This window comes from Podarcis bocagei, assembly GCF_964188305.1.
Source record: "Podarcis bocagei genome assembly, chromosome: 5".
Classification (NCBI taxonomy): domain Eukaryota; kingdom Metazoa; phylum Chordata; class Lepidosauria; order Squamata; family Lacertidae; genus Podarcis; species Podarcis bocagei.
Window position 1 is genome coordinate 18,738,420 of NC_138129.1, and position 12,522 is coordinate 18,750,941.

The window sequence follows — 12,522 nt, forward strand, 5'->3', positions numbered from 1 at the left end:
ATGGACAGTAAAATTAAGTGGAATAAAATGAAACCTTTCTGCCACATCATTGATTCAATGCTTTATGTGTGTGAGGAACATAAATTTAACTGGGAAGATGATCCCATATTAGAGTTACTGCCTGTTTGGGTTTCATATGGGTGGTGGCGGGAGGAGGGGGACGTGTACATATGGACATTCTTGCACGTTTGTGAGCTGTAGGTGGTTATGTGAATATATGACATACTGTTGGAGAGGTGCCTGTCTGCTTGTCATGTAACAGCTTCAAACAAAACATTAGTGCTATAAATGGAAAAATAAGTTTAGTTATTGAACTAAAATTTTGGGTGGGTTCTCTCGTCTTGATGATTGACAGCTGAATGTGTGAACTGACTCCTCAGGAAAGTGCTGCCTATGAGGCAATGGGAGAAAGCATGAAAACTAGGAGTGTGCATCAGTTCCCTGTGGCTCCAAAATAATGAGGCAAACCAGAGTGACTTTTCCAGTTTTTCCTTATAAAAGTAAAATCAGTTACCTCAATATTCCATGGACCCAACTTTAGGAACTTTAGCTGGTTTCTTATCCAGAAGCACCTCTGTCATGTCCTCAGTTTTCAAATTAATTTCCCATTTTAGAAAAAAACAACTAGAAATTGTTTTATATTTTCCTACTTCCAAACAGGAAAATCTGCCCTTGTAGGAGAATCATTCCACCTGTCTTTCTAAAACTTGGCAGGCTTTGTCTCTTCAGAAGAGAAGACCACACCTGCAATGTGGAGACAGATAATTAAAAGGGTTCCTGCATGGGAAATCTCTGATGGATGAGCCTGAAATTTGGCAGACTTAATCACTTTGAAGATGGTCCTTTGCCTGCAAATTTCATTCACTTAAGTGAAAAGCAGGGGAAAGTTGTAGCTGTTTTAGATTCCCTGTTGTACTCAATAGGGGCGAAACAAAGCTTCAGATTTAACAGATCAGATTTGGGTCTGAATAGCAAATCCAATAGAAACAACACAGAGCATATACAAAACTGACTAGGTTGCTTCCAAATGCTATAGTCAAAGATGCAAGGTGGATAATGTAGTTCCCTGCATGCGCCTAATGAAAACCACTCCCTGTGGTGTTTGATATGTTCTGGCACAGTTACTCTTCCATGACTTATTTATTTCATTTCATCTTCACCTTTTTGTTCCACCCTTCAAGTCAGTTTAGAACAGCCTTTGTCACCCTGGTACTTTCCAGATGCTGTCAGGAACTGATCGGAATTTTACTCCAAAACATCTAGAGGGCAACAGGTTGATGAAGCCTAGTTTGGATGGTCCTCTCCTTCCTATTATATCCTCACAGCAGTCATATGAGGTAGGTTAGGCTGAGATTCAGTGAACAGCCCAAGGTCACCGAGTGCTAAGTGGGGATTTGAAACCAGATCTCTCTAGTCCTGGTCTAACACTTTGACACTGGATTTGTCAAATGATAAAGCTGTGCATGTGAACCAGGGCCCTTTTCTAAGCTGAATTGGCCAAAGTCTAGTGAGTCACCACACTTTAAAGAAGTGACTTGAATTAACTTTACATAATACAGTATAGGCAGTTATAGGCAGTATATATTGTGCCTACATAAAATATTGCATCCTCCTCCTCCTCTGCAGTCTATTAAAAAATAAAACTTACATGTATGTATATATAAACATTATTCCCCACTGAATGAGTCTAAAATCTTGCAGGCATTGGGTAGTTCTTTAGGCATGGAGAAAAAAAGACCGATTTCAATAACTCAGTTTATACAGTGGTACCTCGGGTTAAGTACTTAATTCATTCTGGAGGCCCATACTTAACCTGAAACTGCTCTTAACCTGAAGCACCACTTTAGCTAATGGGGCCTCCTGCTGCTGCCGCGCTGCCAGAGCATGATTTCTGTTCTCATCCTGAAGCAAAGTACTTAACCTGAAGCACTATTTCTGGGTTAGCAGAGTCTGTAACCTGAAGCGTATGTAACCTGAGGTACCACTGTACTTCTATAAGGTGACTTTGGCAGACATCTCATGCTAAGCATCTAGATGTATCCACATACCGTATTTTACCATGTATAAGACAACCTTTTTTCTGACTTTTTGTGATAAATTGAGGGTCATCTTATACACGGGTTAACATGCTATAATAATAATAATAATAATAATAATAATAATAATAATAATAATCTATTATTTATACCCCGCCCATCTGGCTGGGTTTCTCCAGCCACTCTAAGTGCTAAGTAAGCAAGGGCTGCTGCTGCGGCAGTAGCAGGGAAATGTTGGAGAGGAGGCTGCTTAGCCGTTCTTCTCAGCTTAGGAAGAGTATTTGGTGAGTGCCAGTATACAGTGTACAGTTCCGTCAGCCCGAGCGGGCGATCATCAAAAAGTTTCTCAACAGCTCAGCGAACTTACAAAAGAAGCTCAGCAACTGTTGAGGGCTCCCAAAAATAGGGGTCGTCTTATACATGGGGTTGTGTTATACACAAAAAAATACGGTATATATCTCATCTCATCCAGGTTTCCAAATGCAATCTGTGCACGTATTAAGGAGCTCGCAGACTTGAGATGCATGTGGATAACATGCCATAAACCAAATTTTAAAAGAGCCTGGTTGTGCAAATGCATCTTAATAATGTTCACACAACCTAAGTCAATATGCTAAGCACACCCTTTCCCCTGAGTGATGGGAAACTCTGTTAGCCTTTACAGGAAGAGAGAGCCCTGGAGATTTATGATGCCTTAGTGATCATCTATTTATTTACCAAAATTCAGGGTGGTTTGGTGTTAGAACCTGTGACCTTCCATATGTTGCTGGCCTTCAGTTTCCAGCAGCCCCAGACAGTATGACCAATGGTCAGGTGTGATGGGAGTTGTGACCAAGGAACATCAGAGGACCAAGTAACATCAGAGGACCACATGTTCCCCACACCCTGGCATGGAAGGAAGGCAAATTGACACAGCAATACACAAATGTGTCTCACAGTAATTGAAGCAGATTTCCATCTTTAAAAAGGAAGGACAACACTAGCATCACCCTCCCTTCTTTTTTGGCTGAGGCATGTCTACTTATCAGCAAATAATTTGGTGGCTTCCATATGCTTGTTTACCTTTCCTAGCACTTCCTGTGTCTGAGAAGAGAAGGAAAAACAAGATGTCTTCTTTATCGGTAGTCAAAACTGTCAAAGCAAATGAGAGAAAACTTGCGGAACTAAATTAGGCAACATAAATTATGAGAGGAGATTCGTGTACATTGCCACTAATGTGTGTGAAAAGCTTATACCGTGAGATACCAAAGATCTATTAGATAGGAACAAGGTAAATAATGGGCCATGCGACTCTCATGGTTCTTACTGGAAGCTGAATACCAGCAATGACCACAATAGTTTGAAATGCAGGACAGAAAGGCAGAGTTCAAGATTAGTCCAAATAAGACTCAGTATATTCTCCCAAAAATGTAACCAGAATTGGATTAAAGACTTGGGACTAACGTCCCGTCGGCCCAGTAGATATAACTGCAGAATGGGGAGTGAGAGAAGTGCAGCCCAGTGTGGACTTGACTTTATGGGACATTGAATCACACAATAGTGGAATTTGAAGGGACTCCGAGGGCCATCTAGTCCAACCCCCTGCAATGGAAGAATCTCAACTAAAGCATCCATGGCAGATGTCCACCTGACCTCTGTTTAAAAACCTCCAAGGAAGGAGAGTCCACAGGATCCCAAGGAAGTCTGTTCCATTGTTGAACAGCTCTTATCATCAGGAAGTTTTTCTTTATTTTTAGTTGGAATCTCCTTTCTAGTAACTTGAAGCCATTGATTCCCTCCCGGAGACTTCAAACAGCTAAGTAGAACTGCAGCTGGCTGTTACCTCATGGAAGATCCATGGTCACATTTCACATTCCCTTTGTTGCTACATTAAGTAGGGTGAGGGACCTTTTTGGCAGCCCAATGGCCAACTTTGACAGCTTACTCGTCAATCACATGATGACACCACAATGTCACATGACTGACAACAAGTGGGTTACCCCTTTGCAAGCCTTCCTGTACCTCCTCTTTCGATCCCCAATGAATTAAAGATTGAAAAGAGAGGGAGAGAAAAACTGAGAGTAACTAAAATTGACAGATTTACCCATCCCTAACACCCTGAGCTGCTTTTAGTATTGCAGTGGGAAAATATAGACACCAGTATTTTATTTTATTTTATTTATTATGGGGATGATAGTAGTTTGGGGAGAGCAATTTAGTTCCGGAAGTCTCACCCCATAACTCTGAATCAAATTCAGAGCTTCCTATGATTTTTTTTTAAAAGTAAAAATGAAAATCCCAGGAGATCACATCATGAACTTCCTGCACCAGCCTTTGAGCAAAGTGTTGGACCACACGATGACAGCCAAGAAAATCTGGATCCCTTTCGACCTGTTTTCTGTCCTAGCTGCTGTTGCGTTTATGTCTGCCATTTTCTTGTATGATTTTACTGATGATTTTTTTTTTTGTTATAAATTAAGCTGTTGTAAGCTGCCTCAAAGGCTTTTATGTTGAAAGGCAGAGTACGGAGCTCTTAAATAAACAAACAGAGTTTGGATCTGAGTAGATGAGAAATTCATCATGCTAACAAGATGAGCTTTAAAGAAGCAAAACACCTATAAAGGCATACTAAAATGATGATATTGGTATCTTGGTAATACTTGTTGCAGTACAGTTACTCTAACAATGTAAGACTTCTCATTCATTGTATCCGCTGTTCTTCCAACAGCACTGTACGTTCAGCCACTATTAATATCCCCATTTTGCAGATGGAAAGACTGAGGCTGAGAGAATGATGGCCACCTAATCATTTTAGATAGAGGTTGATGCACACATGCGCTTGCGCATGCATGCACACACAAATATTGCTTGCAAGACGTTGGCTCCCAAGGGCCTCCTTGCATTAAGAAAAGATTATCACTCATCAGTTTCATTACGATTATGAGCCTGGCAGGAGGAAGGGGTAATCAGCAAAAGATGATCATCCCCTTATGACAAAGCTCTTCATCCCAGTGTTTAAAGCTCTTGGACTCTTGCTGATGATGATTCATATCCCACCAATTTAACTCCAGTGGCCATAGCCTCTTGTTAACAGAAGGATGACATTTGTGAAAATTCATGCACTAAAGCAGCTCCAACAGGCAGCAATGGCAGAGCAGAGGCAAGGATAAAGACAAACTATCCCATGCAATTTACCTTGCTTCAGCAGTATATTCAATTCCTCAACACCATTATCACACACCCCTATTTTTCTCTCTGTCCCTCTCATCACATGAGCGGCTCTTACTAGGCACACACACACGCACACACACAAAAATCTATAAACTCTTTCCAGGAATACAAAAGCATTCTCTATGATGTTGATAAGAAACAGGACAGTCACTCTCCCCTGACATATTTGTTCTTTAAAAACAAATCAATGGCGCAGAGATTTGGCACCTGAATGCAGAGCATCGGCTTGATGAGGCAAAGATTGTCTTCATTAAGGGCATTAATATTCATAGAGAGTAGAAAATCTGACACAAGAGAGGACTCACTAACCTTTTCTCATATTAGATTTTTTACTTCTTAACACAATTACAGTCCGGCAATGACTTAATTAATGCTGCTTTTCGTCAGGCTGCTTTAAAGAGCTGTCAATTTGGTCCTGCAGAGGCTGTCAGCGAAAGAGAAAGACAGTCATGGAGGCTAAAAAAGACACAGGAAGGAATTCAAACACTTAATAACATTCAAAGTGCTATGCAAAGTCACACATCAGCCTGGATTAAAGCAATTTTTTTGTCTTTTCTCCTTCCCTACTTATGCTAATAATACACAGGTATAAAAACGGGGCAGTTATCAACTTGTGGCTTGGGGATGGTGGACAGAGAGCACAGGGGAAAAGTCGCCCAGATTGCTTTATCCTTTCTTTCACAAGTTTCAGGCACATTTTAAACCTACTGTTGGGTTGGGGGGGGGGGAGAGAGAGAGAGCTCAAATACATCTCAAATGCTCACATAATGGAAAATATACTCCAAATATGAAGGTCTGGTGCGGCTTCTCTTGAAATTTGCTGCAGCAGCTGGCTATCTCAAACAGCAACCATCTCTACAGGAAGATAAAGAGATCTTACTCACCTGTTCAATCCTACACATGTCTGCTCAGAAATAACTCCCATTGAGTTGAATGGGTAGCATTCCCAGATAAATAGGACTGATTTCAGCCTTAGTTATTTTAATGTATGATCTAGCTGCTGGAGTTGTTTTTATGTTGGTTTTGGTGGGCCTACCCAGTGGCATAGCATGGGGGGTGCAGGGGGGGCCCGGCCGCACTGGGCGCAACATCTGGGGGTTAGGGTTAGGGGGCGCAAATCCACAGGTTAGGGGGTGCAAATCCACGGGTTAGGGGGCGCAAATTACTTGCCTTGCCCCGGGTGCTGACAACCCACACTACGGCACTGGGCCTACCAAACTGTAATCAAGGTGTAGTTGCCACGATTCCTTTCAGTTTCACTCATAAAGGGGGGGGGGACACAATTCAAGTTGCAGTTAGGAATGGAAGAAGCCATCTATTTCCATCCCAAACCATGTTTGTTGCCTGCAGCCGTGTTTCCATTCCACTGCAGTTCGGCTTCTGACAAAAGCTGTTATTCATCTTGTGGTCCCCAGTAGCAGAACTTTACATAATTATGTAACTATGCCATTATTTTGTTATTCCACACCATTCTTTTTGATGCGAAGGCAATTCTTTTCCAATCAAAGGAAGTGGGGACGGGAACATATTCAGTTATGTTGCCATTTTTGCCATTTCAAAACAGCAACGACAGTGAATACTGATCATTCCTGCTGGATTGATTTTCATTCTGTGCATAGTCTGAATAAGCAAACCCCAGCAAGTTCCATTCTCATTTCTGTTTCTGCTGGAATTCTCCAGCATCCATCATTGTAGCTATTTGTACAATCAGTGACAACTCACGTGGTGGGGTGGAACTGCAGAGCGACACTCCTGACATTGGGATGATTGTGCCTTACCTGGAAAGGGCTGGGATGGGGCAGGATGAGATCAGGGGTTGCATGGACACCCTGGCAGAACCAATCTAGTCCTCCTACCACAGTGCCCAAACAGCCCCAGCCTCACTGCCACCCTGCCCCACACCTGCCTTGTCCATATAAGTTGCAGCAACACTGGTGTCAGGAGAATGGCTCCCATCACAAGGGCTGCCTCTCCCTAAACTTTGACTGGTTTCAATTGTTTTGCACTCTTCGGAATTGCGTTCGCACTATAGTGTCAGGAACCACTCAATCTGCATGCAGCTGCCCCATGTTGTGACCCACTGAATTGCAGGTGGCAATTTGTCAGGGATGAATTTTTCACCAGTGGCTTGGCTCAACACATCCAGGCTGACTAGTGGGCAGGGAGGAGTATAAAGGGTGTCCTGTTACAGCTGAGCCTTGATTAAGCCTCAAGGATGGTCACTTAGTGGAAATGCCTTGGACAGCTTTATTGCATTAGGCACCCGGCGTGGGGAAAGGCCTTGTTAGAATTCCTGATCTATGATTGCAGTCATAGGATTGATATCTATCACATGACCATATATGTTTTGACTCCACAGAGTGAGAAGTGATAGAGACAGGAAGTTTGTGTCACTGTGTTCCGTGGAGTGGGACTATTGTCCTTTGTTCCTTTTCTCTTTGCTGTCTGACGCTAGAGAGAGAGAGCGAGAAAGCCATGTTGTTGTGCTCCATGTATGTGTTTTTGTGTAAATAAAGTAGCTTAGCCAAAATGCTGAGTTTCTGAGGTTCTGTTATGCAACTGCACAGACTCTGCAGATCCCTAAGTGTGCTGGTGTCGGTTGGCATCGGTCACTGTGATGTTTGGGCTAAAGAAAACTTATGAAGCCCCCGAACGATCGACCAGGAGGGAGAGAACATGCCAGTCAGGCATGTGTCTCTGCCAGGGCCCTACTTGAGTGTAGGCTGAACTCCTGACAGGCCTATGTATCTGCATGTACAGGAATTTTCAGACCTCTTTCCATAATGAGTGAGAGTTCTGGTTCTTTAAGCCTTGGCTTAGTTCACCTTTCTGAGCAAAATGGAATTTTCTAATGTTCCGGGGTGTGATTCAAATGGGAGTCAGGATGAGCTCCTTAGTAACTGCCTTCTACCTTAGAAGACTTTCCATTTACTTAAGTCTTCCACAGATGCTCTGCTTGCCAATCCCTTCAGAGGTTAGGTACCCCACCTGACCTAGCACACTTAAACTTTGCATCTCTCTCTCCCCTTGGACATTCCCCAAGCCTTCTGGCACCGTGCAAAAAACATAACAGTTGGAGACCTTTAGAGGCAGGATAGAAAGCTATGTTGTTCTATGCCTCTATGTTCCACTGAAATTATTTACCAGATTTTATTTCTATTTTCCTCTGCTGTTTTGTTCTTTTATAATTGCTTTTATTGCATTTGATTGTGTTTATGTGCATTTGACATTTCTGGACGATTGTTTCCGACTGAAACATAGGCTATATGGGTTGGGAATAAAACAAAACAAAATGTACATATCAGCTGGGCATGTTTTCCCTGATGGGGCAAATAGCAGGCTCAAGGATTGTGCTGCTGGTGGTGATTCAAATCAGAAAAATGACATGGGGAATTTGATAGTGCCCTCCTACTCTAGCATCCTAGTCCTGATCTAATTCATCCCCACAATGAAAGGAAGGAAGGAAGGAAGGAAGGAAGGAAGGAAGGAAGGAAGGAATGAATTATGGATTTCCCACATCCCATTTAGTTTGGTCTTCAGCACTGCACTCTAGGAGGGCATTCAAGTGTTCGATAAGAAGCATACCATGCTGCTTGCAATGTTTGTGGCAGATGCATTCCTAAATATAGGCTGGTATTTCAGAATGCCTTAGGTTACTCATAGACTAATCCATCCCAGGATAATAGACTGAATGAACAATGGAAATACCAAAATAAAGAACAATATTATGCTTGTAGCTGCATGCAAAGAAGGAACCATGGCATCAAAGTCTTCTAGGGATGGTTGAAGCAGTCTTGATCCAGTCTCAGTCCCTTGCACTTGAATAGACCAGCAAGCCTGTTCCATCCCAAGCCTGTGTGGGGTTTTAAAGGAAAAATCCTTAAAAATCTGTATGCTTTCAACAGATTTACATTGTTTTGACCAACTGACAAGGTGGTCCAACAGAATCCCTAGTTTTCTTTCTTTTTCTTTCTCTTTCTTTCTTTCTTTCTTTCTTTCTTTCTTTCTTTCTTTCTTTCTTTTTTTTTTTAAAAAGGTTTCTAACTGTGAAGAGAGATTGATTTGTTAAGACACTCTAGGAATCGTGGTTCTGTGAGGAGAATAGGAGCCTCCTAACCACTCTCAGCACCCTTAACAAACTACAGCTCCCAGGATTCTTTGGGGGAAGCCATAGCTGTTTAAAGTGGTATCATAGTGCTTTAAATTAATGGTGTGACTGTGGCCTTAGTCTGCATCCAGTTGTTTACTTCTTAGAGTCCCAGGCCCTCTGAAAAACAACACAGCTTGGTCTTTTTTCTTTTTTGCAGTTTGGGTATGGCGCTATTGCTGCCCTGACGCCAGTGAATAATGCATGAATTTCCTTCTCCATTTTGGGCTCTGCTTCTGCCTATTTGGACTGGCGCAGCTTGGTAAAATGATTAGTAGCTTTTGTGGCACATGGTGACATATGCTGAGCAGGCCTTGCAAATATCAACAGCTGTGGGCAAGCATTAGGTTCGAATTTTCCGCAAGCCTCTCCTTCTACTCACAAATCTGTGAAACTAAACACATATTTGTCCTCTCTCATGAGATAGCATGCAGCTCCAAACTCTCTCTCTCTCTGACTTTCTGGCGTGACTCAGTTCAGTTACAATGTAATTCCCACAAGCGTCACACCAGAATCACAAATGGGTTCCTTCAGGGCTCACAATGAAAAAGTTTGTAGGACTCAGTTGGTATTAAAAGGATATGCAGCAAAATAGCGAACAAACAGGGAACCATGGAGGGGTGAACATGGAAGTCTTGTGATACGAGATTAACAAAAGTAAATGTAAGTTGTATATACCAAGTTTTGGAAAATGCATAAATAAATTAAAAAAGAGAGAGAAAGTTTGCAGGGCCTCTGCTGCAATTTTATTTTCATGGTCAAACCAGATATTCCTTGCGCAGTTATTAATAGTCTGGCTACATCCAAATAGCAGTTTGTTCCATTTTCATGACTTCGCCCTAACTGATAAGTTTGCACTATGTAAAAATAAATGTTATATTTTGGTGTATATTTTTATAAACTTTTAGAAGCTTTTAAAGTTTATATTGAAATAGATTTATAAGTATTTATTCTTCATGAGATCTGCATTAGGCATTATATAAATATAATGTAGTCATAACTATAAGAGTGTATATAACAGAGAATATATAGCACTTAAATGCTTTTAGATAGATTTTTCAAGTTTTGTAATTCCAGATTGTATGTATAAACATAAAGAGGGAATATATGTAAGTAATGTGTTGGATTCATGTGTCATTATATAATACTTCTGATACATTTAAAATGTATAACCAAATATATAAATGTACATGTAAATTATCAAATGAAAAAATGAATTGCATAGATATCATGAGGGGGAAATCCAATTTGAAAACTATACTAATAGTGTACCACCAGTAGTATTCTTAAAATAAAATTAAAAACCTGTGGGAAAAATATGTTTACTTTAGACAACAGAGGCCTAAAAGACTTGGACTGAACTAAACTATGGAGCCCTAACATGTTTGTTGAATTGCCTTGTTGACAAGTGCAGAATTATACATTTGAATCCATTAGCTAAAAGGATCCATAAACATTTGGATAATGGCGCTTTTCATTTTGCCCCAGTCTATCACCTATCAGATTTCCCCCTCCTCCCTTCAAATAATTTTTCCTGTGCCTAAAGTATTACAGCTGAAAGGCTTTCCAGCAAACAAACAGGTGTTAAGCATATCTCTCTAATTTCACTTGAAACCCACTTCCTTTCCCGTTCCTTCCCAGATTTTTCCCCCCTTGAAAGTAAAATAATAATCTAGTTGCACACATTATGGCTTAACTCCAATGAAGTTCTGAAGAGCCAAGTCACGGCTGGATTGTAAAAGCAGCTTGCCTCTATGGTGTCCTGGTGCTGAAGACAAAATGGCAAAGGAGGCACTTTAGATGTCAGTGGGAGTGCTTCAGACAAGTGCTCAGAATATGGAAAGTAGGGGAAAGTGGCTGACCAGGTGAGGCAGAGCCACTATACTACGTTCCCACCAGGTGGGTCATTGCTCATTATGGGGAGGGGTGAGGCAGCAGGGAGGTGGGCATGATGTAAATCAGGGGTGCCCAAACTTTTTTCAAAGAGGGCCAGATTTGATGAAGTGAACATGCGCGAGGGCCAACCAAAGTTGCTGAGCTTTTTCCAAGATTGAAGTTGTTGAGCTTTCTTTAGGATTTAACCCCAAAGTTGTAGAGCTTTTTTTACAATTTTACCCCAGGAAATATACTGCCATGGGGGCCAAATTTAATTGACCAGCGGGCCGGATTAGGCCCCCAGGCCGGACTTTGGACATGCCTGATGTAAATGGACCAGCAGAGCCAATGTGGTCTATTGCCAGGGATGCTCTCAGCGCCTCCCGGCTCGTTGCCCAGGAAAGTATAAAGACAAGGAAAAGTTTCTTACACTTCTTTTTTATTTCCAACAGAGAGACGCTATAGAACCCAGCCTCTTGGATAATGGTATTAACTCAAGTAAATCTCCACCCCACCCCTTCTCTCCCACTTCCTCATTCATCATCATCATCTCCTCCTCTACGGGTGCCACTAAATGCCCTCTGTCTTTGCACTTTGCTCTCCTACTTTTAAGGCTCGCCAGGTTCTGGGAGATGGTGGATCTGGAATGCTTTCTAGTGACAATGTGTCATCCAGCTGCCTGCCTGCTCCTCTTCTCCAGCTTTTCCCCTCATCTGCCTCTGAGCTGTGACCTCCTGCAAACCACTGTTGTAAATCTATACTGCCTTCCTCTTTCTCCTCCCTGGAAGGGTCAAGATGGGGAGGCGGTCTCCACCACTCCTCCTCCTCCTCTGCCCAGCCCCCGACACCCATATGTATTGCAAGCAGTGACATAGCATGTGTTTCCAGTGCCCCGGGCCTCACAGGGGGTTGGGAAGGTGATAGATGGAGTACGCATCCATTCATGCATATTCAACTGCCAAAGGCGTCCATGTCACCCAGGAGATTGCAACCGCAGAGATAAGAAGAGTTGCTTCGTTGTCTGGCGAGGTCACTTCCAGGTTCGCATGGAGAAGCTGTTTTCGACAGAGCCCAGCAATGGAAGCATGTAGCTGCATTGAGGCAGCACCTGGTGCTTAAATTTTGCGCCCCTAACAAATTTTGCATCTGGGGCAACCAGATGCAAGCAGGGGACTCTTACTAAAATCCACAAGCTCTACTCACTGACTCACTACCACCATCATTGTCATGCCATCATATCACCTTGTAGCTTTC

At 42.3% G+C, this 12,522-nt stretch overlaps 1 long non-coding RNA gene across 1 annotated transcript; it reads right to left on the minus strand.

Annotated features, from left to right (window-relative positions):
- Nucleotides 1-331: 331 nt before the first annotated feature.
- LOC308586636 lies at nucleotides 332-5,915 on the minus strand. The gene is made up of 4 exons (XR_014007987.1): nucleotides 5,556-5,915; nucleotides 3,099-3,167; nucleotides 515-744; nucleotides 332-391 (listed from the first exon to the last, which is right to left on the minus strand). It is a non-coding gene; the product is annotated as an uncharacterized lncRNA (long non-coding RNA).
- Between the last annotated feature and the right edge of the window lie 6,607 nt (nucleotides 5,916-12,522).